The 27,614-nt window shown below is 35.1% G+C and overlaps 1 protein-coding gene across 1 annotated transcript in view; it reads right to left on the bottom strand.

Annotated features, from left to right (window-relative positions):
- Nucleotides 1–27,614, bottom strand: part of TMEFF1 (transmembrane protein with EGF like and two follistatin like domains 1) — a 361,275-nt gene that overhangs the window by 86,532 nt on the left and 247,129 nt on the right. The gene's annotated exons all lie outside the window — the stretch shown is intronic.

Raw genomic sequence — 27,614 nt, 5'->3', positions numbered from 1 at the left:
TACATACCTGTATGCAGATTCATCTGCCCGCTGTCCCCTGATCTGAAGTTTACCTCTCCTCAGATGGCCGAGAAACAGCAATATGATCTTAACTACTCCGGCTAAAATCATAGCAAAAACTCTGGTAGATTCTTCTTCAAACTCTGCCAGAGAGGTAATAACACACTCCGGTGCTATTTTAATATAACAAACTTTTGATTGAAGATATAAAACTAAGTATAATCACCATAGCCCTCTCACACCTCCTATCTAGTCGTTGGGTGCAAGAGAATGACTGGGAGTGACGTAGAGGGGAGAAGCTATATGCAGCTCTGCTGGGTGAATCCTCTTGCACTTCCTGTTGGGGAGGAGTTAATATCCCAGAAGTAATGATGACCCGTGGACTGATCACACTTAACAGAAGAAAAAATGGTATCGGTGCAACCCTAATATATATATATATATATATATATATATATATATATATATTATTGCCCTTTTGATTCAAATATCTAGTCACATACAATATATTTATGTGAATATTTTATATAAGTGTAACTGTTAACTTTAATGTATTAAAGGGACATGAAACACATTCATTTTCTTTCATGATTCAGATAGAGAATACAATTTTAAACAACTTTCCAATTTACTTCTATTTAATTTGCTTCATTCTCTTGTTTGCCGAAAGGTTTATCTAAGCAAGCTCAGGAGCAGCAGAGAACCTAGGTTCTAGCTTTTAATTGGTGGCTGCATATATATATTGATTGTGATTGGCTCACCCATGCGTTCAGTTAGAAACCATTAGTGCATTGCTGCTCCTTCAACAAATAATACTAAGAGAATGAAACAAATTAGATAATAGAAATTAATTAGGAAGTTGTTTAAAATTGTATTCTCTATCTGAATCATGAAAGAAAAAAATTGGGTTTCATTTCCCTTTAATGTAGCGTTTAATGCAACTTTATTTTTTGCCCTAACCCTTTACGCAAGGTCTTCAGTCGTGCTACTTTCAACTTGTTTATACATTCAAGTTAATGCGGGCGCAATATTTTAATATTGTGCATGCTTACATTAGCACGCCACTTGTAATTGTTGTTTATAATTGGTCCCATCCTTTTTCCATAGATAGATAGATATATAGATAGATAGATAGTGATAACCCTTTATCCAAACTGACTGAAAGGGAATATATGGAATACATCTATATATATATATATATATATATATATAAATAAATAAATATATGTATACAGTATTTATATAGATGTATTCCATATTACGGCCATAACACTGAAGTGTGTGTATGTGTTTCACTACAGCCAAAGTGGCTTCTGGCCAATAGCTATACAGCAGCAACAGAACAAGAGCTTAATAGTGAACTCTGTAATACCATAAAGGAAAACAAAAGGAAGGAATGAGACAAAGTAAGAATTCCAGTTTCTAACACAAGTCAAGTACTATTCAATCAAATAGCCTTGCACCTGCAATCGGAAAAAGCAGAGAAAAAGCTATCATCACAAATCAGTCTCCTGGCAATGACTGTGTGTCATGATTACACTGTGGCATCTGCAATCGCCAGTGACAGGAAACGCATAACAAGGAAACTGTGGCAACCAATTTATTTTATTCTTCTTAATGGCATCAATTCATTAAAAGCTATGTCTAAGGTGCTGTGCACTATATATGTAGCTCATTTGTTTTTTTGGCTGAACCTGGGGGCTTTATTGGCTGTAATGGAGAAAAAAAAAAAGCTATGACACAAGATATTATACTTATTTATTTGCTTGCTAATAATAACAGAGCTCAGAGCTTAAAACAAATGTTACTTAAAGGGATATGAAACTTTTTGTTTCATGGTTCAAATAGAGCATGTCATTTTAAACAACTTTCTAATTGACTTCTATTATTCATTTTTCTTTGTTCTATTGGTATCTTTTGTTGAAAAGCGGGGACGTATTCTTAGGAGCCAGCCCATTTCTGGAGCACTATATGACAGAAGTTTAGCAAGAATGTTATCCATTTGCAATAATATTTTTCCATTTGCAAGAACACTAGATGGCAGTGCTATTTCCTGCCATGTAGTGCTCTAGATGCCTACCTAGGTATCTCTTCAACATAGAATATAATGGGAACGAAGCAAACTTGATAATAGAAGTAAATGTGTAACTTGTTTAAAATGCTCTGTCTGAATCACAAAATAATGTTTTGGGTTTCATTTCACTTTAAAGGGCCATAATACACAAATGTTGAAACACTTGAAAGTGATGCAGCATAGCTGTAAAAAGCTGATTAGAAAATATCACCTGAACATCTTTATGTAAAAAAGAAAGATATTTTACCTCAAAAGTTCCTTAGTAGCCACCTCCCATTGTAAAGGACTTCTAAGCAGCAAATCAGTATGTCTGACCTGGGACAGCCGAAGGATTGAGCCTCGTGCACTCTCATGTTATTTCCCTATTCAGTGTAAGGACGTTTACAATGAAATCTCATGAGATCACAGTAAAAGAGTTCATGACCTCAGCACTGTTGATGCTGATTGGCTGCTGTTCATTTCTTCATTTGTTTTTGTTTTTTTACCTGCAGCTGAGCACAGCTGAAGTCTTTTGTTTTACACAGAATTTACTCTGTAAGGTAAAATATCTTCCTTTTTTTTACCTAGAGATGCTCTTGTGATATTTTCTTCTCAGCTTTTTACAGTTGTACTGCATCAGTTTCAAGTGATTTAGCATATGAGTATTATGTCCCTTTAAGCTTTGGTTTACCTGGGGATTACATATCTTAATTTAGGTGTAGAAATGGAAAAGGCTGAAGAACAAATGTATTTTGATAAAGCTTTTACTGAAACCCCCCAAAAAAGAACCAAAAACTATGCACCAGAGGCATCAGTAATAATCTAGGTAGACAGTATGATATAAACTCACTTAGCAGAAAACCACAGCTGCATGATATGTATATTATGCCAAATTAGAGAGGCAGATGTTATGTTCCCATTTCATAAATAGCCAAGATTGTATTAAATAGTTCTACACATATGAACAAAAAAAGCACATAAAAGGGGACATGGATGTCAATAGTACAATACATGCATAAAAAGGCTGCTTTGGCATGGACCATTTTTACTAATCAGTGTCCTCTGCATTAAAAAAGTATTTTTTAAAATTGCTGTGCAGTTTCTGCAAATGAGTAAAATTAGTTAATCAGTTGTCTTCCACATAAATACTGGATAATCTGTAGGCGAGTGGGCACAATGGTTGGGGTAGTCACACAATGTGCCTCCAAAAGCTCTACCTTAGCCGTTAATCTTGATCCCACCATGTATATTTTTCACAATTTAACAGTCATTATATTCAATTGTTATCCACAATTGTTTCTCTTTGTTTGTCAGTAACACACAAACTGTAGGGTAACAGTAACACATATTTCTGCTCCATATTTGTAAGGTATTGAGGCATAGGAGGCCTTTTACATTCAGCTAACACTAAAGCATTTAAAAAAGAAACTGGACATTTAAGTGTCCAGTATTTTTGTGAATATTTTACTAGACAGCCTGCTGAAATACCGGACTGTTCAGGTGAATTCTGGACATCTAGAAACCAAAAGTATGATAGGGCTGTACAGCTGCAACATACTATCATTGTCTATGTCCATTTACTAGAAATACTGAAGTACTAATTCTTATCGGATAATAGGGTTTATTTCTTTTTTCTATTTTTTTTTTTTTTTTTGCAAGCTCATTGTCAATGCCAGATTTCTAATGTCTATAGCTTAAAGGGACATGAAACCCAAAAAATTATTTTATTATTCTGATAAAGAAAACACTTTTAAAAAAGCTTCTTATTTACTTCTATTATCAAATTTGCTTTGTCCTCATGTTATTTTTTGTTGAAGAGATACCTAGGTAGGTAGTGTGCACATGCCTGAGGCACTACATGACAGGAAATAGTGCTGCATTCTAGTGCTCTTGCTAATGTATAACATTGTTGCAAAACTGCTGCCATGTAGTGCTGCACACGTGCACATTCATGAGCCTACCTTCCTGCTTTTCAACAAAGGGTAACAAGAAAATGAAGACAATTTGATCATAGAAGTAAATTGGAAAGTTGTTTAAAATTATATGCACTAATTAATGAAAGAAAATGTTGGGGTTTTATGTCCCTTTAATTGTGTATTTTAGAGGTAGAAGGGTTGTTTTTCTGACCAGATAAGAATGCTTGTCTGTTTTCTCTTCTTTTGGAACTCATGGTCTTACCATGAATCAATTACATTTGCAGTTGTATTTGGAGTGGCAATAAGACTCAAGTCTGGGATATCTAGAACCCCTGTCCTTAAAGCTTTGGAAACAGCACTTATTTCAAAGAAACATTTTTTATTTTGTTTTTTGGAAAAGGAAATCGGAAGTAATCAAAGACCAAGCACACCACTCTTGAAGGCGTTATTTTGTGATGATTGTCAGGGAGGTTTATTCACTTTTATTAGATTAATCAGGATGATCCCTCAGAGGAAGAACAACATGAACCTACTTGATAGGGAAATGTGTTTTCTACTTCTGGTGTAATTCTTTTGCAATATATGGATCACCTTCTGTAATTCCCAGTGCGGTATGAGTATACAGAGAAAAGAAAGAGCCAGATGTTGCTTATAAACTATGATAGATCTCTGCCAGAATGTGTGAACAGTGATAGAGCTGAATTGTTGCCCAATAACTGCTTTACAGGGCTGTCAGTATCAAAGACATACTGGCCTCACCCATGTTCGGAGAAGCAAAACATATTAAAGAAAGGCAGAAAAGTTAAAGGGACAGTCTACACCAGAATTGTTATTGTTTTAAAAAATAGATAATCCCTTGTTTACCCATTCCCTAGTTTTGCATAACCAACACAGTTATATTTATATATTTTTTACCTCTGTGATTATCTTGTATCTAAGCCTCTGCAGACTGCCCCTTTATTTGTTCTTTTGACAGACTTGCAGTTTAGCCAATCAGTGATGGCTCCCAGGTAACTTCACGTGCACGAGCACAGTGTTATCTATATGAAAAATATGAACTAACACCCTCTAGTGGTGAAAAACCTGTTAAAATGCATTCTTAAGAGGCGGCCTTCAAGGTCTAAGAAATTAGCATATGAACCTCCTAAGTCAAGCTTTCAACTAAGAATACCAAGAGAACAAAGAATAATTGGTGATAAAAGTAAATTGGAAAATTGTTTAAAATTACATGCCCTATCTGAATCATGAAAGTTTTTTTTGGACTAGACTGTCCCTTTAATAGCTTGCAAGGTGTTTAGATTCCACCAGTTCATAGACATATTCAGCCTCCAGATTACTTACTACTGAGGTAAGGTCAGGAGTGTGCACGTTTTGTACACTATATAGTAGAAGCATTTGCAACAATGTTTATAACAATGTTATACAGTGCTAAAGACTCCTGAACCTTGCTGTGTGCTCTCATGAAATGGAGCTATTTTTTATAAATTTCATAACAGATGTGAGTTTAATTTCTCAATAGTTTATATTATTCACACAGAAGAAAAATATCACTTCATTCGAACATGCTATTTCCCCAAGATGTAAATATTCTTTCTCCACTAGATGAATCAGTCTTATAGAACCTTACAGAATCGCAAAGCAAATAAAGATAACCTTTTCATGAACACGTACCAAGTTCTATAGATTTCAAAAATGTATTCTATCTTTACATTCCATGAATATCTTACACTTTGTAAATAATGTTCTTGCATAACACAGATTGTCACTAATAACTGGGATCATGACATTATATCTACACAACTTGTACCTTGTAGTTTTCTAAATTTGTCTTCTCATTACAGTAGGAAAGGATGGATATCTGCCAGACAAGCGCATCATGTCACTATAAAGTTATGAAACCTTTGAGACATTTATCTTGTCAGTCAATCTGAGTTTTAGCAGATAGCATCTGGCAGAACCTTGGCCCACTAGAAGAAAACACAGTAAACCTCAAATGTAAAAACACCTCAATTATAATTTGTCACTTGTTTTATGTGCATGGCAACCATATAAGTATGTGCTATCTGCCATGGAATTTGTAAGTATTAAGTAACATCCCTAACTCATATTTAATTAGGTGCATCAGGACTTGGTATAAAGCATATTATCCTGCCTCATACCATGAAATGATAACTACATGGTATCCTTTTCCATCTATCATCTGTATCTCTGTCTGTCTGTCTATCTATCTTGTTTGTGTGGAGATTGCCAGTCTTTCCATTATCATACAAGGAAAATATAGTTATTAAATGAGGCTACACTTTAAGTGCAACAATCTACTTCTTAATAGACAGTTTGGTGGATTTGTGTAATTATCTTTCTGTAGCAGTAGTTAAAGCTATAAGAAATTTAACATACTTGATGAGATTTCCACATACTTGTACCATAGAACTATGGAATCAAATGTAAAAGTTCTTCTGCACTCTATCCAACTCTACTTTCAGCAAAATACCCTGGTGGGCCTATCACCTGAACAGTGTCATCTGCTTCATTATCTCTTTCAAAATTCTAGCATGTTATATAGAAACTATATACCCAGATACATTATAGTTAGTTTAATGTTTCTGCCATTACTCATCCTCCCCACCTCCCCTTCATTTGCCTCTGGAAGTGTGCATATTCACTATTTTGTTTTATTCCATGGCTTGCTGATCAAGAATGGAGTGTCAGGATAGGATGAAGAAACAAAGGGAATAGGCAATTATATATATGTATATATATATATATATATATATATATATATATATATATATATATATATATATATATATATATATATATATATATATATATATATATATATATATATATATATACACACACTGTATATATATATATATATATATATATATATATATATATATATATATATATATATATATATAAAAAGCATGTATAACTGCTAGCTGAATTTCCATATGTTATGTATGTAATTTATTAAAATGTAAATATATACAAGGGAACCATAATACTATTATTATTGTATAATGAAAGTAAACTGACTTTTTTTCTTTGAACCGTACTATATTTATTATATTTATTCTAAAGGGGCTTTGATGAACCATAATACATTGTTTTCCTAATTTGGCTTCTCAAGAGACTAGCATGGTGCCCTACCTTGTTTACAGTAACACACACTTTCTCATTTTATTACCATGCGGTTGGCTCTTGATGTCTATAAAGGGCGTTTCAAATACTGGATTACAGTACAGGGCTTTTATAAGCTGGTTTAAAGACAAGCATGTCTTTTTGCTGACAGTGAGTTGGAACTGGTTAAAAATCACCATCAACTTCTCTTCTGATGATACTTTCATCAGAAGAGAAGTTGATGGTGATTTTTAACCAGTGCCCTCAGTTCATCTTCTTTGTGTACATTTATCCAAGATAACCTGAACTGTTTATATTATACTGAAATGGATGAATTAATGAATGAAAAGACCCTAGTATATATTAAGAACTGAGATAAATATGTCCTGTACTAAATCTATGTATAATGTTGCCTTTGGTATATACTATATGTCACTATATTGTATAATAGGAGGCACTACCATGATTATTTGCAAACTAATTACTAATTTTAGACTATTTTAGTATTTTCATGATAATATGGGGCCGAATTATCATTGTGCGAGCGGACATGATCCGATATTGTGGATCATGTCCGCTGCACATCGATAAATGCCAACAGCATACTCTCTCGGCATTTATCATTGCACCATCTTGTGAACTGCTGGTGCAATGCCGCCCCCCTGCAGATTCGCGGCCAATAGGCCGCTAGCAGGGGGTGTCATTCAACTCAATCGTATGAGTACGGAGCTTGATAAATATGCCCCTATATGTGTATTAACTTCCTTGGTGCTGTTCCAGATCTTCATTTGATATGGTTACTATTATCTATGCCGTTTCTGCTAATTTGTGACTTTAACCTAATTATGCTGCCGCTTTTGTTAATTTCTAACATCTTTCAAAGCTTGACATATTATTAACTAAAGCTGTTATAAACTACTACAATAAAACATACACCTCTATAGCTTCCTACAATGTATGCATCTGCTACTGTATGTATCAGAGTACTTTTTTTAACTAATCATGGCACATCCTAATTCACTCCATTTAAGTCGTATAGACTGCAGTGCATTCTTTGGAATTCTGAATGCTGACCCTCCTACATGCTGCAGTATGATTGCTTAATATGACCAGTGCTTATATCACTGGCTACAACAAAGGTAACAAATAAAATAATGTAAACATTAATGTGTCCATTGACCCAAAACAATGCAAAGTTATTAAATGAGAATTTTTAATGAGACCTCAAAATTAAATGATTTTCAGTCTTTTCAATTACAGATAACTCTCCATGACTTTCCATATGAGTGTCAGCATAGACATGTATAAGATATTTTTTCAGTCTTTGGTCTCTAAACCTGTTTAATATGATGTTTCTCTATATGTTCTTTAAATTACAGCAGCATTAACCTCTCCTAACAGTCTCAAAACCAGTGGTCTTGAGCAGTGGTGGTTAATCTTGGCACCCCTGATGTTTTGGAACTACATTTCCCATGATGCTTAACTAGACTGCAGAGTGCCTAAGCATCAGGAGAAATGTAGTTCCAAAACATCTGGGGTGCAAAGGTTAGCTATCATTGGTCTAGGGCATACTAACATTTGCATGTCAGATAGTGCACAAAATCCCTCACGTAAAATACTTTTATGGGGCTTGTAGTAAAATTCATGTTGGATATTGCTCAAGCGCTAAGCCAAGGGTGTGCAAGTATTGTAGTTCTGTGCTATACTATTAATAATAGTTTACTTCAGGTCTTAAAAAGCACTACGTTTGACAGTGTTAATTTGGATTGCGCTCAAGTGCAAGACTTAACTCACCAGTCGTAATAAAAGTACAATGAGCGAGCTAATCACGCTCACTGCTCTATCCATTAAAAGTATAGGGTGTGCTAAAAATGTTATGGCTGCATTAATAAGATGCTTTGGTTAAAATATTTAGCTATCCACTTGTAATACCAGATAACTCACCCTGAGCTATCAACTGCACTCCACTTGTAATTTAGCCTTCATGTTAATCTAGAGACACATGCGAGCATGCATAGTGCAGCTAGTTATAGCAAGGATGTAATAAAAAATATCAACAAATCACATACTACAACATTGCATCAACTCTAAATGATAGAGGAAACAGCAGCAATACATAGTTAACTAGAATAAAAGCGGATATCGTGTACTCAGGGAATACTCGTACATATCAGCAACTGAAGGATGATAGAGAAAGGAAGTAAATACGTAACTGTAGAAGTGCATTGCTTTAGTCCCTACAATATTTACAGACACTCATATATCATGCCAAAAATAGCATTAGATCTAAATTTAATTTGAAACCTACAGACAGATTATATGACTAACCTAAGGTCAGGAGGTTGAGAGAGGTCTCATTCTAACTGTTTTTATTTCAAAGAATGTCATTACCACTAAATCAATTCTTGTTCAAAGCTTGAAGCTACAATTTTCCTAGTCTTTGCATCTAAGATTAATTATTTCAGCATCTATAGAAAAAAAAGCTTGCTTTTGACAGTTGAGATATTGGCCAACAGGATATGATAACACTTTCAGTTATCAAGAAATGTATTCTTGGTCCTTAAAAAACATGGGTGTCCAAATCCAGTACTCAAGGGCCATGTTTAATCTAGAAAGTTACACTGTTTTGAGTGGGCACAGGTGGTTTAATCAAATGAACTAAACTTAATTAATTTACATACACTCAAGCATAGCCATTTTGGAATTCTTGCCTTTATTGGCCCATGTAGACTGGATCTGGAATCTTAAAACCTTTCTCTAGTCCCTATTTAATGTCTCTCTATGAATCTAACATGGCAATGAGTATTTGTTTACTGCAAGACAGGAAGATAAATGCAAATAGCATAACATTAGCTTTCAGTAACTTGGAACGCAAAATAATAAAACAGCAGACAACACATAGCCAATCATGTTATACACAATGGCTTGCAAAAACATTTAATTTCCTTTTCTGCAATAGTAATTATCTGTATTTTTCCATTTCATATAGAATTATTCATTGTCTGAATATAATCTGTACAATGCCCCGTCAATGTTTGGAACTATATGAAATAATGGCTGATTTGTTAGTGAAATGATTAATTCACTTTAACATCTAATTTCCCACATACAATGGACAAGATTCAATTACTTTCTCTGCAGCGGCTTGCTGATCTGACAGTCCCATGTGTCACAAGTCAAACTAAAACCACCAATTGTACCGAAAGTGCTCATTACCACCAAAGTTATTATTGTCTATCATGTCATCATACTGCTGTTTAAAAACGTAGGCTAGATCTCCAATAATCTTAGTTAAAGACTAAGGAATAAGACATTTTACTTTCTATACATAAGAAACAATGTCTAAGGCACACAATCTAGAAAATGACAGCTGGTTTGGGAGTTCAGGGTGTTTGGCACAGATCAAGATCACTGTGACAGTAGATTAAATTGAAGAGTTGGCACTCATGCAGGCATCAGAAATACATATTTGAAAAATAAACCAAATCGTGTGTTAATTCACAATTCGTGGTACCCACCAGATCATTTATTATTTGTGTAAATCTCTACTGCTTTGCAGAAGATTTATAATATAATTAATTCTTACATATCACTGAATATATTTAATACGTTATGTTCTTACTCCATATAATTATTATGTTTCACCCTGAATCTAGTAATATTTTTAAAGCAGTTTTTTTCTTTTTATCAGATTTAAATTTGGCAGCATTTAATTTCAGTAAATGATCTCTTATTTCAGAGAATCTTATACTATAATATTATAATATAATATTAATATTGTTCTTCAGTAAATTCCTTAATATTAGAATATGTCTATAATGCCATAGTTTTCCTTCTATATACAGAACTCTTTGTATTGTATTGATAAACATATTAGAGGTTAGTGACATAATTTGTGATGTACTATTGCATATATTTTCTTTCTTTGAAGACAATATGTAAATCAATCATTTATTTATATCAGGTTATACAGACATTAGAGATAATTATAAAAAAAAATACTGTAGAATTACATAATCAAAAATGCATAATAGAAATACAGTGCTGTAACACTTGAAATGAGCAGTAAAATGTTTCTGCCAAATTTTAGTTACTTCCATTTCCCCTCCAACTGTATCATGTGAAATCCATCAGCCAATTACAAATGCATATATGTATATATTGTGAACTCTTAAACACGTTCAGTAGGAGCTGGTGCCTCCGAAAGTGTGCATATAAAAAGATTGTGCACATTTTGATAATTAAAGTAAACTGGGAAGTTTTTTTTTAACTCCCTTAATGAGACAACATACAGAGAATGGCACCTGTCGTTTAACCCTTTAGCTGTAACCTGTATAATTGCTGAGTCCTGGTCTGTTATGTAGTGGGTCTTGCCGGCAGAAGCCACACTATTTCTCAAGTGAGGATTTGCAGAAATAACATAAAGGAGGCCACCCCAGGCTAGTAATTGCAGGAACTGGGTATCCCTGAGAATGCATGCCTGTCAGCGGGGTGCCTGAATTACATGAGATGCACACTATGATCAACGTGTATCTAATATTGTTGCTGGATGCCAGCATTTGAGGCTATCCAGCAACAGTACAGTGACAGTCAGATATGATTGTTACTATGTATACAATCACTGTGACAGCCAGTCATATTGATTGCATGCTTAAAACGGAGCCTAGATATTGCCATGCTGCATTACCTGCTGATATCAAGCTCACTTGGCAATCACTAGATGCCCCAGGAGTGAGACACACCAGCCAGTCACAGTGATCACGGTTTAACAATGACCTGACTTTAATACTTCCCTTCTTTCCCTGTGAGCAAGCATGCCAGTAAAAGTGTTACACTTATTTTACTAAAGAGTATTTATATATTTTTATTTTAATTGCTTATTTTTTTATAATTTTATTTTAATTGCTTATTTTTGTTTATGATTTAAGTTATTTTTTTTAAATAATGTTTAGCTTTCTAATATACATTCTACTAGGCAATAAGCCTGCCCAGAGGGCAGTCTATTTAAAAAAAACTACAAACCCAAAGCTAAAATTACACAAAATAAAAAATGAAAAATTACAGAAAAAAATATACAAAGCTATCCAAAATAAAAAATGTAAACCTAAACTTATAACCCTATAAAAAATCCCCCCCAAAATAAAAACACCCCCTAATCTAATACTAAATTACCAATAGCCCTTAAAATGGCTTTTGTTGGGCATTGCCCTAAGTTAAAAAGCTCTTTTACCCAAACAAATGACCAAATACCCCCTAACAGTGAAACTACCCACCCACCAAATCCCCCAAAATAAAAATACCTAAACTACCGATTGCACCTAAAATGTCTTTTGTATGGGCATTGGCTTTAAAAGGGCATTCAGCTCTTTTCCAGCCCAAAAAACTCTAAACTAAAAAAAAAGTCACACCAAAAAATAAAAACAAATCCTGAAACTAAGCCCAAAATAGGTACTCACCACTCCTGAAGTCCGGCAGAGAAGGTCTTCTTCCAGGCGGCTCCATCATCTTCTATCTTCATCCGGAATGATGCGTAGATCCTCAGCGACAGTCCTCAACGGCGGCGGTTGCCTTCCTCGGTGGCATGAAGGCTCCTTCTCATCCGATGTCTGTCGTACACTGAAGATTGAATGCAAGGTACCGCATTCAATTTGGGATACCTTGCATTCCTATTGGCTGAAATTTTGAAATTAGCCAAAAGGATTAGAGCTATCCTGAAATCCTATATTTCAGTAGCTCTCATCTTATAGGCTGATTTACTGTTAGGGGGGACTTAGTATTTTTTAAATGTAAAAGAGCTGTTTAACTTAGGGCAATGTCCTACAAAAGGCCATTTTAAGGGCTATTGGTAGTTTAGTTTAGGGGGGTGTTTATTGGAGGGGGCTTTTTTATTTTCATAGAGATTAGGTTTAATTATCTTTTTTTCTGTAAATTTAGAGTTTCATTTTTTGTAATTTTAGATTATTTTTGTGTAATTTAATGTTATGTTTTATTATTTTAATTGTAACTTAGTATTGGGGTTAATTTAGGGGGTGTTTGGTTAGGGGGCTTAGTAATTAAATTAGTTATATGCATTGTGGTTTTTTTGGCGGTTTAGTGGTTAATAGGTCAATTAGGTTTATTGTGATGTGGGGGTTTGGAGGTTTAGGGGTTAAAAGGTTAATTAGGTTTATTGCGATGTGGGGGGTTGGCGGTTTAGGAGTTAATAGGTTCATTAGGTTTATTGCGATGTGGGGGTTTGGGGGTTTAGGGGTTAATAGGTTCATTAGGTTTATTGCGATGTGGGGGTTTGACGCTTCAGGGGTTAATAGGTTAATTAGGTTTATTGTGATATGGGGGTTGTCGGTTTAGGGGTTAATATTTTAATGATGTTATTGGGGTTAATTACTTTACTATTTTGCGATGTGGGGGTTTGCAGTTTAGGTGTTTGTTAATACTTTGGGCAGGAGGTTGGGTTTTTTTGTTATTTCGTGCAGGCGTTATGTATTTTTTATTTATTTCTTGCGGACGATTTACATTATTTTGTGGGTGTGGTTGCGTGTTTTTTTAAGGTTTTGGGTTTGCCTACACTGCATCCAGGTAGATTCCAAAAATGGCAGGATGGTGAAAGAATCCACCGGATTCTTTCACCACCCTGCCATTTTCGGAATCCACCGGGATGCAGCTTGGCTGCATCCAGGTGGATGCTTTTGGATGCTCACACAGCCAACATTCCTTTAAGGATTCGTGTGCAACTGGCAACACCAACAAACGCGATTATAGTATAGATATATAGAGAAAAGTCATAAGGAATATCTTTTTTTGTGTGTTTTATGTTACTTCTTATAGTTGCATAAAAATTAATAAGCTATATTAGTAAATTTTGGATGCACATGGTATTATATTAAAAATAATAAAAAAATAAACAGCAATGGAACAGAACTGTAGATAGGTAAGTGATAAGAAATTAGGCATATGTGTGTAAGAATGTAATACTTCAGAAGTTGCTTATGACTGACAAGCCCTGCTCTTGCACAATTGGTTGTGTAAGACAAGTTGGAGGGCAACACAAGCAATTTCTTATGCCATGTTAAATTCTGGCAGGGGATGCTTCTGATGTCACAAACACATACGGACGGGGTCAGTGCTTGGGCCATAGCGCTTTTGGGTCTATGATCCTCAGCCTACCTCAGTATGCCTTTATAGAAAAAAGATATGTCTAAAAAAGGGTACCAAGAGAAAGAGGTACTTTTGATAACAGTAAATTGGAAAGTATTTTAATATTGCAAAATAATAATTTATGTGATCCTTTTGAGCTTTGCATCAAGAGACAAAACTGTCAGCTCCAAGTCTTTTAACCAGTTTTTAAGATGGTAGCATTTTCAACAAGCATAGGAATAGATCACTCAATGGAATATACAGTATAGAGATAATAGAATAGCTCATATGAACAACACATCCAATTATAGGCTAGATTACAAGTGGAGTGCCAACTTTTGCGCCCAAGTGATATTGTTTTTTTCCCTGTTATGTAGCAAGTGTCGGAAATAGTGAGTGTATTACAAGTTGAAAGTAAACGTGATTGCTAGAGCGCAATTGCATTTTTTACGCCCATCAGGTTAGCACAACTGAAACCCTTGCGTAAAGGTCAGGTTGTGCGTTAAAAAAAGTTGCACTAAATACAACATAAATACATTCAAAATTACAGTTACACACATATAAATTCATATATCTGATAAAAATTATTCACAAAAATAACAAAAAGTTATAGAAGTATAGAATATAACAACGTATTTCACTGCAAAGGGCTATATTGTATATATACATATATATTTCTAAATATGTGTATGTGCAAATATATATATATATATATATATATATATATGTGTGTGTGTGTGTGTGTGTGTGTGTGTGTGTATATACATATGTATTTATGTGTTTTACTGTATATTTACTGTTCATATTTCACATTCCAATGTTCTTCACTTACAGGATAATGTAATTTTTATTGTAAATACATATACATGTAAAATAGATATCTATACCTTTATATATATATATATATATATATATATATATATTTATATATAGGTATATAGGTATATAGGTATAGATATCTACATTATCAGATATATATAGAAATATATATTTAATAATACAAATTATGAATTTTTCTTTGTGAAGAACATAGGAACATAAAATATGTGTAGCGTGATTCGTTTTAAGGTCTAAGCCGGTGTCGGGTTAGCGCACATGAAAATTTGCTAACGTCAATAAGCGTTATTGAAATATTAAGTATAAAATATTAATAAAAAATTTGAAAAATGATTATACATATTGTAAAATATATATAGATATATATTATATGAATAATTTTGCATGTTTTGCAGTATGTATAAAAAATGTTAATACATCTTATTAATATTTTTTAATATTTTATATTTAATATTTCAAATGCACATATTGAAGTTAGCAATTCTTCATGTGCGCTAACCCAACACCGCGTTAGACCTAAATCGCAAAACAGAAATAAATATATATATATATATATATATATATATATATATATATATATATATATATACAAAACACGGAAGGGAACTGCACTCTCATACCGGACCGGGTACACATCCCATGACCCTGCAACATGCTCAGCCCTGGGTGCCACTGGCACTCACAGGAAGCTGTGCTGTCCCCAGAGCCACAAGCAGTTAACCCCAGACAGGTCTGGGTGCAAGAACCATAGGGAAAATTACAAAACAAATTAATACAACACACAGAGAAAACCCAGCACTCACTTACAAGCTCTCAGCTAAGATTTAAAAGCAAAAATGGAAAGGTTAGTCTGGGGTTAACTGCTTGTGGCTCTGGGGACAGCACAGCTTCCTGTGAGTGCCAGTGGCACCCAGGGCTGAGCATGTTGCAGGGTCATGGGATGTGTACCCGGTCCGGTATGAGAGTGCAGTTCCCTTCCGTGTTTTGTATATGTCTAGGGTGGTTACATATTCCTGTGCACCCTTCCCTTGTTTTCAGTTTGTTTGGATTTGAAAGCTTGCATTGTGTGGCTGTTTTAGGGTCTCAGGTATTGGAAAGGACCTTGACGTGGTACCTGAGCTTGTCCCATTTGGCCAGATGCGGTGACTAAACTTTCCATTTTTGCTTTTAAATCTTAGCTGAGAGCTTGTAAGTGAGTGCTGGGTTTTCTCTCTGTGTTATATATATATATATATATATATATATATATATATATATATATATATATGATAATGTTAATATAAAATAGATATCTATATATAGGAATAGATACACAGGTATAGGTCTATACAGGAATATATTTCCAACAAAAAATTACATTGTTCTGTATGTGAAAACAATTGGAATGTGAAATATTCATAACTGCTGTCTAATTAGCGCGCACGCGATAGGTGTTTTTTCTTTTGCACTCTCCATTGACTTCTATGCAGTTGTGATATTTGGTTAGCGCTTGTCGTTTTTCTCTCACTTTTTACTTTCAACTTGTAATACGTGCACAACTTGACGTGCACAAAAAGATTACTTCTAGAAAAGTTTACACTCAAGTGAAAGCGCTAAATAGCGCACCATTTGTAATCTGGCCCTATATGTTAAACCTTATTTCTACATAGTGTTATAGCTACCTACATTGCTCTGCTTCTAATCTATGCCATTACAGTCCCTCTCGTCACCACATCCCACCTCCATCTTAAGGACTCCCCCTATATTCAAAGCCTTAAAAGAACATTAAACGCGTTGAGATTGTTATATAAAATGGTTAATTATAGGTGGTGATCTAATTATGAAAACTGTGGGCTTTCCAAGTGGAAGTGCAGACTCAGGACTCAACACTACTATGTTCCACACAGTAATTGTTTGCTTACTCTAATGATCCATGTATAACTGTCCCTAATTGACCTAGATTACAACATGGCAGCGGGGTTGATTGATGAAAGCTAACATTTTCAATATATTTTTTCGATAGTTAAACTAGTACAGAATACATATTTGCTTTGGAAATATCATTCTATCTAGCACTTATTTAATGTTTAATGTCCCTTTATTGTCCTGCAAAACCTACCTAATCACACAGCATACCACCATACCTCAAAATTTTATCACTCATTCAAAACCTATTTTCCAAACCTTAATTCCATAACATCCATTGGACCATGGCCTACATTTCTCACCACAGCTACCACTTGTTCACTAGGAGCAGGGCCCTTAATCCTTCTGTCCTAGTCTGTATTCTTTGTCTTGTTTTTATTTACTAGAACTCCTGTATGGGCGGCAGAATCTACTGGCACATTACAAATAAAGTTATATTAATAATATCAATAAAAATATGTACAGCTTCCTGTGTTTCACTAATGGGCAGGTACAGCAAATGAACAGTAGCATTCATTAAACAAAATATATATATATATATGCTACAATCTAAAAAATGTTTAAAACTTGTTGATTTGTAAAAAAAAATATTAAAAGAGACTTTAAATGTCCCATTAAAATACCTCAATAGAGCAAGATGCCAAAAAGCAGTGTATCGCTTAACATTTTTTTCAGACAAATAAATTATTTGAAGATAATTTGAAGTTAATATTTGAATGTTTACCAACTTCTTTCTTTTGATTTCATCTGCAGCCTGTTCAAAATATAAAAGCTTTTAGTAAAACTTTATTACCCGCTCACATTACACTGGTGGTTGGGCCAAAACACACAAAAAGGTTGTATTAATGTAATGAAAGTTAAAAAATTCTGTGTCACTTTGACCAACATTGTAGATTTTGAAAGTAGTTTATTCTCTATTAAAGATCAAAATACTCCCAATGCTTTTCATGCTTTCAAGCCCTGGTCATTTAAGATAACCAAAGATATATATACAAGAGACATACTTTAAAAGGTAATTATTAAAAGGACATGAAAGATCCGTTGCTTTTGTGTAAAAAATTGTTTGTCCCGATCTCCCTAGAGTTTTCTTCGTAATGCTGCAAATTGTCTACACCCGCTATTGATTTGCAGCATTTTAAAGAAAACCTAGGTTACATATTTTGCTTTTTGGCCTCTCTAGTGAGTGTGGGACAAAATCTGCTGCCCCGACATCGCCGCAACCTACATTATATTATTAACCCCTAATCTGCCACTACGGACACCGCAGCCACTTACATTATACTTACGAACCCCTAATCTGCTGCCCCCAACATCGGTGACACCTACATTATATTTATTAACCCCTAATCTGCCGCCCCCAACGTCGCCGCCACCTACCTACATTTATTAACCCCTAATCTGCTGCCCCCAACGTCAATGCCACTATAATAAACATATTAACCCCTAAACCGCAGCACTCCTGCCTCACAAACATTAGTGAAATATTATTAACCCCTAATCTGTCGGCCCTAACATGGACGCTACCTACCTACATTTATTAACCCTTATCTGCCGCCCCTAACATCGCCAGCACTATATTAAAGTTATTAACCCCTAAACCTAAGTCTAACCCTAAACCTAATTAAAAGAAAAAGAAACCTAATTATAATTAAAAGAAATCTAAATAAAATTACTATAATTAACTAAATTATTTAAAACTAAATACTTACCTGTAAAATAAACCCTAAGCTAGCTACAATATAACTAATAGTTACATTGTATTTAGCTTAGGGTTTATTTTTATTTTACAGGCAAGTTTGTATTTATTTTAACTAGGTACAATAGTTATTAAATAGTTATTAACTATTTAATAACCAACTAGCTAAAATAAATACAAAGTTACCTGTAAAATAAAACCTAACCTAAGTTACAATTACACCTAACACTACACACTAAATTACAGAAAATAATAAACAAATTACAAGATTTTTAAAATAATTACACCAAATCTAATCCCCCTAACAAAATAAAAAAGCCCCCCCAAAATAAAAAAGCCCTACCCTACACTAAATTACAAATAGCCCTTAAAAGGGCCTTTTGCGGGGCATTGCCCCAAAGTAATCAGCTCTTTTACCTGTAAAAAAAAAGTACAAATCCCCCCCAACATTAAAACCCACCACCCACACAACCAACCCTACTCTAAAACCCACCCAATACCCCCTTAAAAAATCTAAAACTAACCCCTTGAAGATCACCTTACCGGGAGAAGTCTTCATCCAGACGGCATCTTCTATCTTCATCCATCCGGCGCGGAGCGGGTCCATCTTCAAGATATCCGATGCAGAGCATCCTCTTCTGACGACGGCTAACACAGAATGAAGGTACCTTTAAGTGACGTCATCCAAGATGACGTCCCTTCAATTCCGATTGGCTAATAGAATTCTGTCAGCCAATCGGAATTAAGGTAGAAAAAATCCTATTGGCTGATGCAATCAGCCAATAGGATTGAACTTCAATCCTATTGGCTGATCCAGGTATAAGAGCTGATTACTTTGGGGCAATGCCCCGCAAAAGGCCCTTTTAAGGGCTATTTGTAATTTAGTGTAGGATAGGGCTTTTTTTATTTTGGGGGGGGGCTTTTTTATTTTGTTAGGGGGATTAGATTAGGTGTAATTAGTTTAAAAATCTTGTAATTTGTTTATTATTTTCTGTAATTTAGTGTTTTTTTGTTTTTTGTACTTTAGATAATTTAATTTAATTGTATTTAATTGTATTTAATTTGGGGAAATAATTTAATTGTAGTGTTAAGTGTAATTGTAACTTAGGTTAGGTTTTATTTTACAGGTACGTTTGTATTTATTTTAACTAGGTAGTTATTGACTAGTTAATAACTATTGTACCTAGTTAAAATAAATACAAACTTGCCTGTAAAATAAAAATAAACCCTAAGCTAGATACAATGTAACTATTAGTTATATTGTAGCTAGCTTAGGGTTTATTTTATAGCTAAGTATTTCGTTTTAAATAGGAATAATTTAGTTAATTATAGTAATTTTATTTAAATTTATTTAAATTATATTTAAGTTAGGGGGTGTTAGGGTTAGGGTTAGACTTAGGTTTAGGGGTTAATAACTTTAATATAGTGGCAGCGACGTTGGGTGCAGCATATTAGGGGTTAATAAATGTAGGTAGGTGGCGTTGATGTTAGGAGAGTGCAGCAGTTTAGGGGTTAATATACTTATTATAGTGGCGGCGATGTCCGGTTCGACAGATTAGGGGTTAAAAATTTTATTTTAGTGTTTGCGATGTGGGGGGGGGGCTCGGTTTAGGGGTTAATAGGTAGTTTATGGGTGTTAGTGTACTTTTTAGCACTTTAGTTAAGAGTTTTATGCTACGGCGTTGTAGTGTAAAACTCTTAACTACTGACTTTAAAATGCGGTACCAGTCTTGACAGGAGAGGGTGTACCACTCACTTTTTGGCAGACTCGTAATACCGGCGCTATGCAAGTCCCATTGAAAAAATAGGATACGCAATTTACGTAAGTGGATTTGCGGTATTTCCAAGTCTGGCCAAGACTCGTAATACCAGCGGGCGTTAAAAAGCAGCGTTGGGACTGGTCAACGCTGCTTTTCAAGCCTAACGCACAACTCGTAATCTAGCCGTTAATAATGTAATAGAGCTATTAGTTGTTAAAACATGTTTAGGAATTTCTTGAATTGGGAGCTCTGTCCCCAGCCCCTCCTATCTCTTTCTTTTCTATCCTTTATATGAATTATTTATCTTAAAGGGACATATATTTTTTTCTCTTTGACCCATCTAAAACATGGCATTTTATAATGTCAGAAACTTTTGGAATAGAAACTAAATATCACTGTGAACTACATGCAGTTGCCGACCATGCCAGATGAAGTGAAGTGTAATTGAGCAGCAAAAGGTTTTTTAAGTATCTTTCTGCAGGCACTAGGTTACCATTTCTAGTCACTATGGTGACCTTGCACCCTGTATTTGTAAAGCCCTGGTCTAAAGTTCTATTAATACAAGGTTAATATATTTATACATTTAAAGGGATATTCCAGCCAACATTGGAAACCACATGGGTGCATTTCGGGATTAAATAGAAGCGTTTTTGTAATATACATGCATTAGCAAAAATGCTTCTAATAAAAGCTATAGCTGTTTTAAAGGTGTATTTAAGTATGCACCGTGCACCAGCATTTTAAACACAGCACTTGCTCAGAGAGCCTAAGGTGCTTGTACATCTGGTAATGACTCTGTTTGTTAATTGCTGACATGATACAAGCCCCACTGATGATCTGCACAGCTGCACTGTTTAAAATGTGGGTGCAGTGACAATATCTAGCTATGCGTCACATGCACATGCAGAGAAAATGTTAATACTTAAACAGTGATAACTTTTACTAGAAGCATTTTTGCCATCACATGTATATTGCAAATATGTTTCTATTCAAAGATGTAAAAAATGTACATTTTGACTGGAATGTTTCTTTAGAGGACCATTAAAGGGACATAATACTCATATGCTAAATCACTTGAAACTGATGCAGTATAACTGTAAAAAGCTAACAGGAAAATATCACCTGAGCATCTCTATTTAAAAAAGGAAGATATTTTACCTCACAACTTCCTCAGCTCAGCAGAGTAAGTTCTGTGTAAAAAGTTATAATTCAGCTGCTGTCCAGCTGCAGGTAAAAAAAAAATGAAGAGATGAACTGCAGCCAATCAGCATCAGCATTGCTGAGGTCATGAACTCTTTTACTGTGATCTCATGAGATTTCACTTAACCCTCATGAGATTTCATAGTAAACTTCCTTACACTGAATAGGGAAATAAGATGAGAGTGCACGTAATCTCGCTCCTTCTGCTGTCCCGGGATAGACATACTGATTTGTTGCTTAGAAGTCCTTTACAATGGGATGTGGCTACTGAGAAACTTTTGAGGTAAAATATCTTTCTTTTTTTACATCACAGCAAGATGTTCAGGTGATATTTTCCAGTCAGTGATATTTTCTAGTCAGCTTTTTACAGCTTTACTGCATCACTTTCAAGTGTTTAAACATTTGGCTATTATGGCCCTTTAAATACACTAGAGCAATCAACAAATGCCTATTACAAGACAATGCAAAAGCAATGTATTTCAAATAAATAGTAGATTTGGTTTCTGACAAATTCCAAAGTTAGTTTAATTTTCCTTCCCCGTGCATCATGTGACATAAATCAGCCAATCACAAAAAGCATATATGTATATATTGTGGTTTCTTGCAAATGCTTAGTAGGAGCTGGTGCCTCAGAAAAAGTGCACATAAAAAGATTGTGCAGATTTTAATAATGGAAGCCAATTGGAAAGTTGTTTAAAATTGCATGCTCTATCTAACTCATGAAAGTTTAATTTTGACTTTAGTGTCCCTTTAATTGGAGTGGAAATTAACTGATAATAAAGTGTTTCAGATACAAATTCTGGAAGCGTAATCTTTTTACATCACCCCTAGGGTTGTCTTCTTGTACAAATGAAGGCTTCAGTTGGAATACAAAAAATAATAAGAGGAAAGTAGCATAAATATTTTAAAGCAAAGCAATTTAGAGGTCAGGAGGAAAGAGAGAAAAATGGATGAATTATGCAAGGTAAAAGATAAAGATCCTTCAGCCAAGAACAGCCGTGTAAAAAAAAAAATCATATTAAATACGTATGTTAAAGGATACTGAATGAGAAAAAAATAAAGTTGAAAATGGTGCACATCGTATTTTAAAGGGACGCTAAAGTTAAAATTAAAGGGATATGCAACCCCAAATTTTTATTTCATGATTCAGACAGAGAATATATTTTTAAACAATTTTCCAATTTTTTTCTGGTTTTAATTTTGCCTCATTCTCTTTGTATCCTTTATTGAAGTAGCAGCAATGCACTACTAGAGCCTAGATAAACACATCAATCAGTAAACCAATGACAAGAGGCATATATGTGCAGCCACCAATCAACAGCTATCTCACAGCTCCTGGGCCTTTTCTTTTCAACAAAGGATGCAGAGATTTGGAAAGTTTAAAATTGTATGCTTTATCTGAATAATGAAAGTAAAATGAAAGAAACATTTTTTTTTTCATGTCCCTTTAAAGTTTGATGATTCATAAACTGCATGCAGTTTTAACCCGAGTGCTAACGTTGTCCCTGAGCCGTCGCAAATTGGCACACAGGTGCTGACGACGGCTCAGAGCGGTTGCTAGCACTCACCCACCTTGAGGGCAATCTCTGGGCTCCCACTGACTTCCACCCCAGCGAACTAGCCTGTATAGTTTTGCCTGGTGACGTCACGCGCAATGACGTGATGACATCACCGCGCAACTTTATTTAAAAATTACAATGGACAGAATAGGGAAATGGGGGCATGCTGCTTAGAAGTCTGTATCTCAGGCATCTAAGCAGCTACAGACCCCCAAGACCCACCATTGGAAAGATAATCGCCTAACCTTTCCAACGGTATAAGTCTTGGGGATCTGAAAATAAAAAAGTTAAAAAAATATATATATTTAAAAAACAAAAACAACCCCCCCCCCCTCAAATCCAGCTTAGCACCCAGGTGGGAAATTGCTTAGCATTTAAAGGGTTAAGACCAACTTTTTATATGCACACTTTCTGAGGCACCAGCTCCTACTGAGCATATGCACAGGTTCACAGTTTATATGTATACTATTCTGTGATTGGTTGATGTCTGTCACATGATACAGGGGGATGGCAAATGGAGGAAAAAAAATACATTTGTCATAAAAAAATAACTGCTTATTTGAAATTCAGAGTAAGTGTTATTGCATTGTATTTTTGTTATGCACTTGCATTAGGCAATTCTACTCTATTTAATGTTCCTTTATTCCGTATATTTAGTGTCATAAGCAGAACAGTGAAATCAATTCAATGGCAATTACTTTGTTTTACAACTGGTTTTAACAACATACAATGCAATGGCTCCCAATTCAGCCCATCACAGCCTTCTATAAAAATAGTGTATGACTTCTTGATCATTTCTAAACCACTCTAAAATATTTCAACCAATTAGAAGAGCCACTTGAATTAGTAAAACTGATAAGATTAATACAAATTATCACAGTTAAATGTAGTTAAACGCAAATACTAGGCAGACAAATCATTGTTTGCTTATTATAGGCATTTAAGGGATTTTTTACACAGATTTTTGCAGATGTTCATGGATAATACATTCAATCTTCTGATGACTTTTTATGTATTTAAATGTATTTTTTATGTAACCATTAACACCCTCAAACAACTGTTGGGTCACAGCCCACAAGTCCCTTTCACTTCTTTTATCTGGAAAACCTTTGGAAAATTTTGTGAAATATACAGGGAGTGCAGAATTATTAGGCAAGTTGTATTTTTGAGGATTAATTTTATTATTGCACAACAACCATGTTCTCAATGGACCCAAAACACTCATTAATATCAAAGCTGAATAGTTTTGGAAGTAGTTTTTAGTTTGTTTTTAGTTATAGCTATTTTAGGGGGATATCTGTGTGTGCAGGTGACTATTACTGTGCATAATTATTAGGCAACTTAACAAAAAACAAATATATACCCATTTCAATTATTTATTTTTACCAGTGAAACCAATATAACATCTCAACATTCACAAATACACATTTCTGACATTCAAAAACAAAACAAAAACAAATCAGTGACCAATATAGCCACCTTTCTTTGCAAGGACACTCAAAAGCCTGCCATCCATGGATTCTGTCAGTGTTTTGATCTGTTCACCATCAACATTGCGTGCAGCAGCAACCACAGCCTCCCAGACACTGTTCAGAGAGGTGTACTGTTTTCCCTCCTTGTAAATCTCACATTTGATGATGGACCACAGGTTCTCAATGGGGTTCAGATCAGGTGAACAAGGAGGCCATGTCATTAGATTTTCTTCTTTTATACCCTTTCTTGCCAGCCACGCTGTGGAGTACTTGCACGCGTGTGATGGAGCATTGTCCTGCATGAAAATCATGTTTTTCTTGAAGGATGCAGACTTCTTCCTGTACCACTGCTTGAAGAAGGTGTCTTCCAGAAACTGGCAGTAGGACTGGGAGTTGAGCTTGACTCCATCCTCAACCCGAAAAGGCCCCACAAGCTCATCTTTGATTATACCAGCCCAAACCAGTACTCCACCTCCACCTTGCTGGCGTCTGAGTCAGACTGGAGCTCTCTGCCCTTTACCAATCCAGCCACGGGCCCATCCATCTGGCCCATCAAGACTCACTCTCATTTCATCAGTCCATAAAACCTTAGAAAAATCAGTCTTGAGATATTTCTTGGCCCAGTCTTGACGTTTCAGCTTGTGTGTCTTGTTCAGTGGTGGTCGTCTTTCAGCCTTTCTTACCTTGGCCATGTCTCTGAGTATTGCACACCTTGTGCTTTTGGGCACTCCAGTGATGTTGCAGCTCTGAAATATGGCCAAACTGGTGGCAAGTGGCATCTTGGCAGCTGCACGCTTGACTTTTCTCAGTTCATGGGCAGTTATTTTGCGCCTTGGTTTTTCCACACGCTTCTTTCGACCCTGTTGACTATTTTGAATGAAACGCTTGATTGTTCGATGATCACGCTTCAGAAGCTTTGCAATTTTAAGAGTGCTGCATCCCTCTGCAAGATATCTCACTATTTTTGACTTTTCTGAGCCTGTCAAGTCCTTCTTTTGACCCATTTTGCCAAAGGAAAGGAAGTTGCCTAATAATTATGCACACCTGATATAGGGTGTTGATGTCATTAGACCACACCCCTTCTCATTACAGAGATGCACATCACCTAATATGCTTAATTGGTAGTAGGCTTTCGAGCCTATACAGCTTGGAGTAAGACAACATGCATAAAGAGGATGATGTGGTCAAAATATTCATTTGCCTAATAATTCTGCACTCCCTGTATATTAATACCAATTCTTTAAAAATGAGCATTTAATTTCTCCTCATTCAATTTTCTAGTTATCATTCTGATAGTTATACTTCCTTTGAATACACGTTTCATAGTACACTTTGGACAAAAGTAGCTGGAAAAGTGTTTTCTCATGTATTGGAATACTGCTGTTGAATTGTCCCCATTTAACATATAGGGGATGTTTTGTACCACAAATGCCTTTGGAAAGCATGTGATACATGGGTTATCACTGAATCTTTTACTGGATGGGATTGGCTTTCTATTTCATAACTCCACAAAAAATCATGCAAATCACTTTGCACAGGAATTCTGGGGAAAGGAATGGGGACCAATGTTTGATAAATTGATGCCAATCCCCCCTCCCCCCCCAAAAAAAAGAATTATACTTTATAAGAAACCAGAAGAAGCATTAGCTCTAACAAATTAAGTCTCCTGCCTTATACAGGAAGACCATTTTTTTAAAATTTTTCGAGGAGGTCTTTGTCTTTCTAGTTTTAAGCAAATTAATAGTAATAGTTTTTAAACCTTTATGGGAAATTGACAGAAGTAATAGCCTATGAAGACACCTCCTAGGAAAACAAACTATAAGTACTTGGTTGTAACTCTAAATTAAAAATAATAATAATAAAAGATTTAAATCAAACATGGCTCAGAATGAGACACCCCAACAATGGTGTACATAAACACTTGATTATTAAATTAATATCTTGCCCAAAAAAAAAAAAAAACCTTGCACCCTACATCACTGCTCAAACATGGTGAGATTCAACGAGATCTGTACTCATCCTTAATCAGATTGGCTAGTGGCCAAGATCAGTTCCTTTGAAATCAATGGGGCCACTTCTGTCTTGTAAACATTAACTTTCAACAGCATAGAAGCACATCACACAAATGTAAAAAAATAAAATAAAAAGAAATATAAAAACAGTTCAATCAAAATGAATAATAGAAAAATAGAAAAAAGTGAAACACAACCCACAAAATGAAATACTTCACAGAGGTAATTGGGTCTTTGTTTCTGTACAGGTGAATAAATCCCAACCTTGGCTCAAGAATGCCCTGAAACATCCTGAAAGCTCATCATAAACAAATAATTAATCAAACAGTTAGCGCTGATTACAAGTTAAGGGCAAACGATATTTGTGCTCAACTTAGTAATACCAGTGCACACAAATATACTCTGGTATTGCAAGTTATATATGCTGTTAGAAGTTAGGTGAAATACGTACGCAACCTCATGTTCGCATTGCACAGAAGCTTTGTGCTCACAAGAGCACACTTCCATAGGCTCCAAAGGGAGCCTAATTCTCATGCCGTGATACACGGCATAAGAACTAGTGCAAGGAAGGAGGTAAGTATCATAGCGATGGGCAGCAAATATTAATATATATGTATATAACACACAGTCCCCATCAGGGCCGCCACTAGAAATTTTGGGGCCCCTGACTTGACCATTGATCAGGCCCCCCCCCCCCTTGACGTGCAATTTTTGACCAAGTGTCTAAAACGTATATGCACTTTATTCTTAAGTGTCTATTTAAACTTGGAAATGTTGTAAAGGTAGTAACATACAAACACAGAAACACACTCATACACTAAAACACACACTCACACATAAGGATTCACATATAGATACTCTAGCAGACATGCAAAGAAACAAACAAACACACTCAGACACAGACACCCACACAGACACTCAGCACTTGATTACATTGACCTGAC

This window comes from Bombina bombina, chromosome 5, assembly GCF_027579735.1.
Source record: "Bombina bombina isolate aBomBom1 chromosome 5, aBomBom1.pri, whole genome shotgun sequence".
Classification (NCBI taxonomy): domain Eukaryota; kingdom Metazoa; phylum Chordata; class Amphibia; order Anura; family Bombinatoridae; genus Bombina; species Bombina bombina.
Note: the sequence above shows the minus strand (reverse complement) of the source record. Positions and strands in the feature narration are given on the sequence as shown.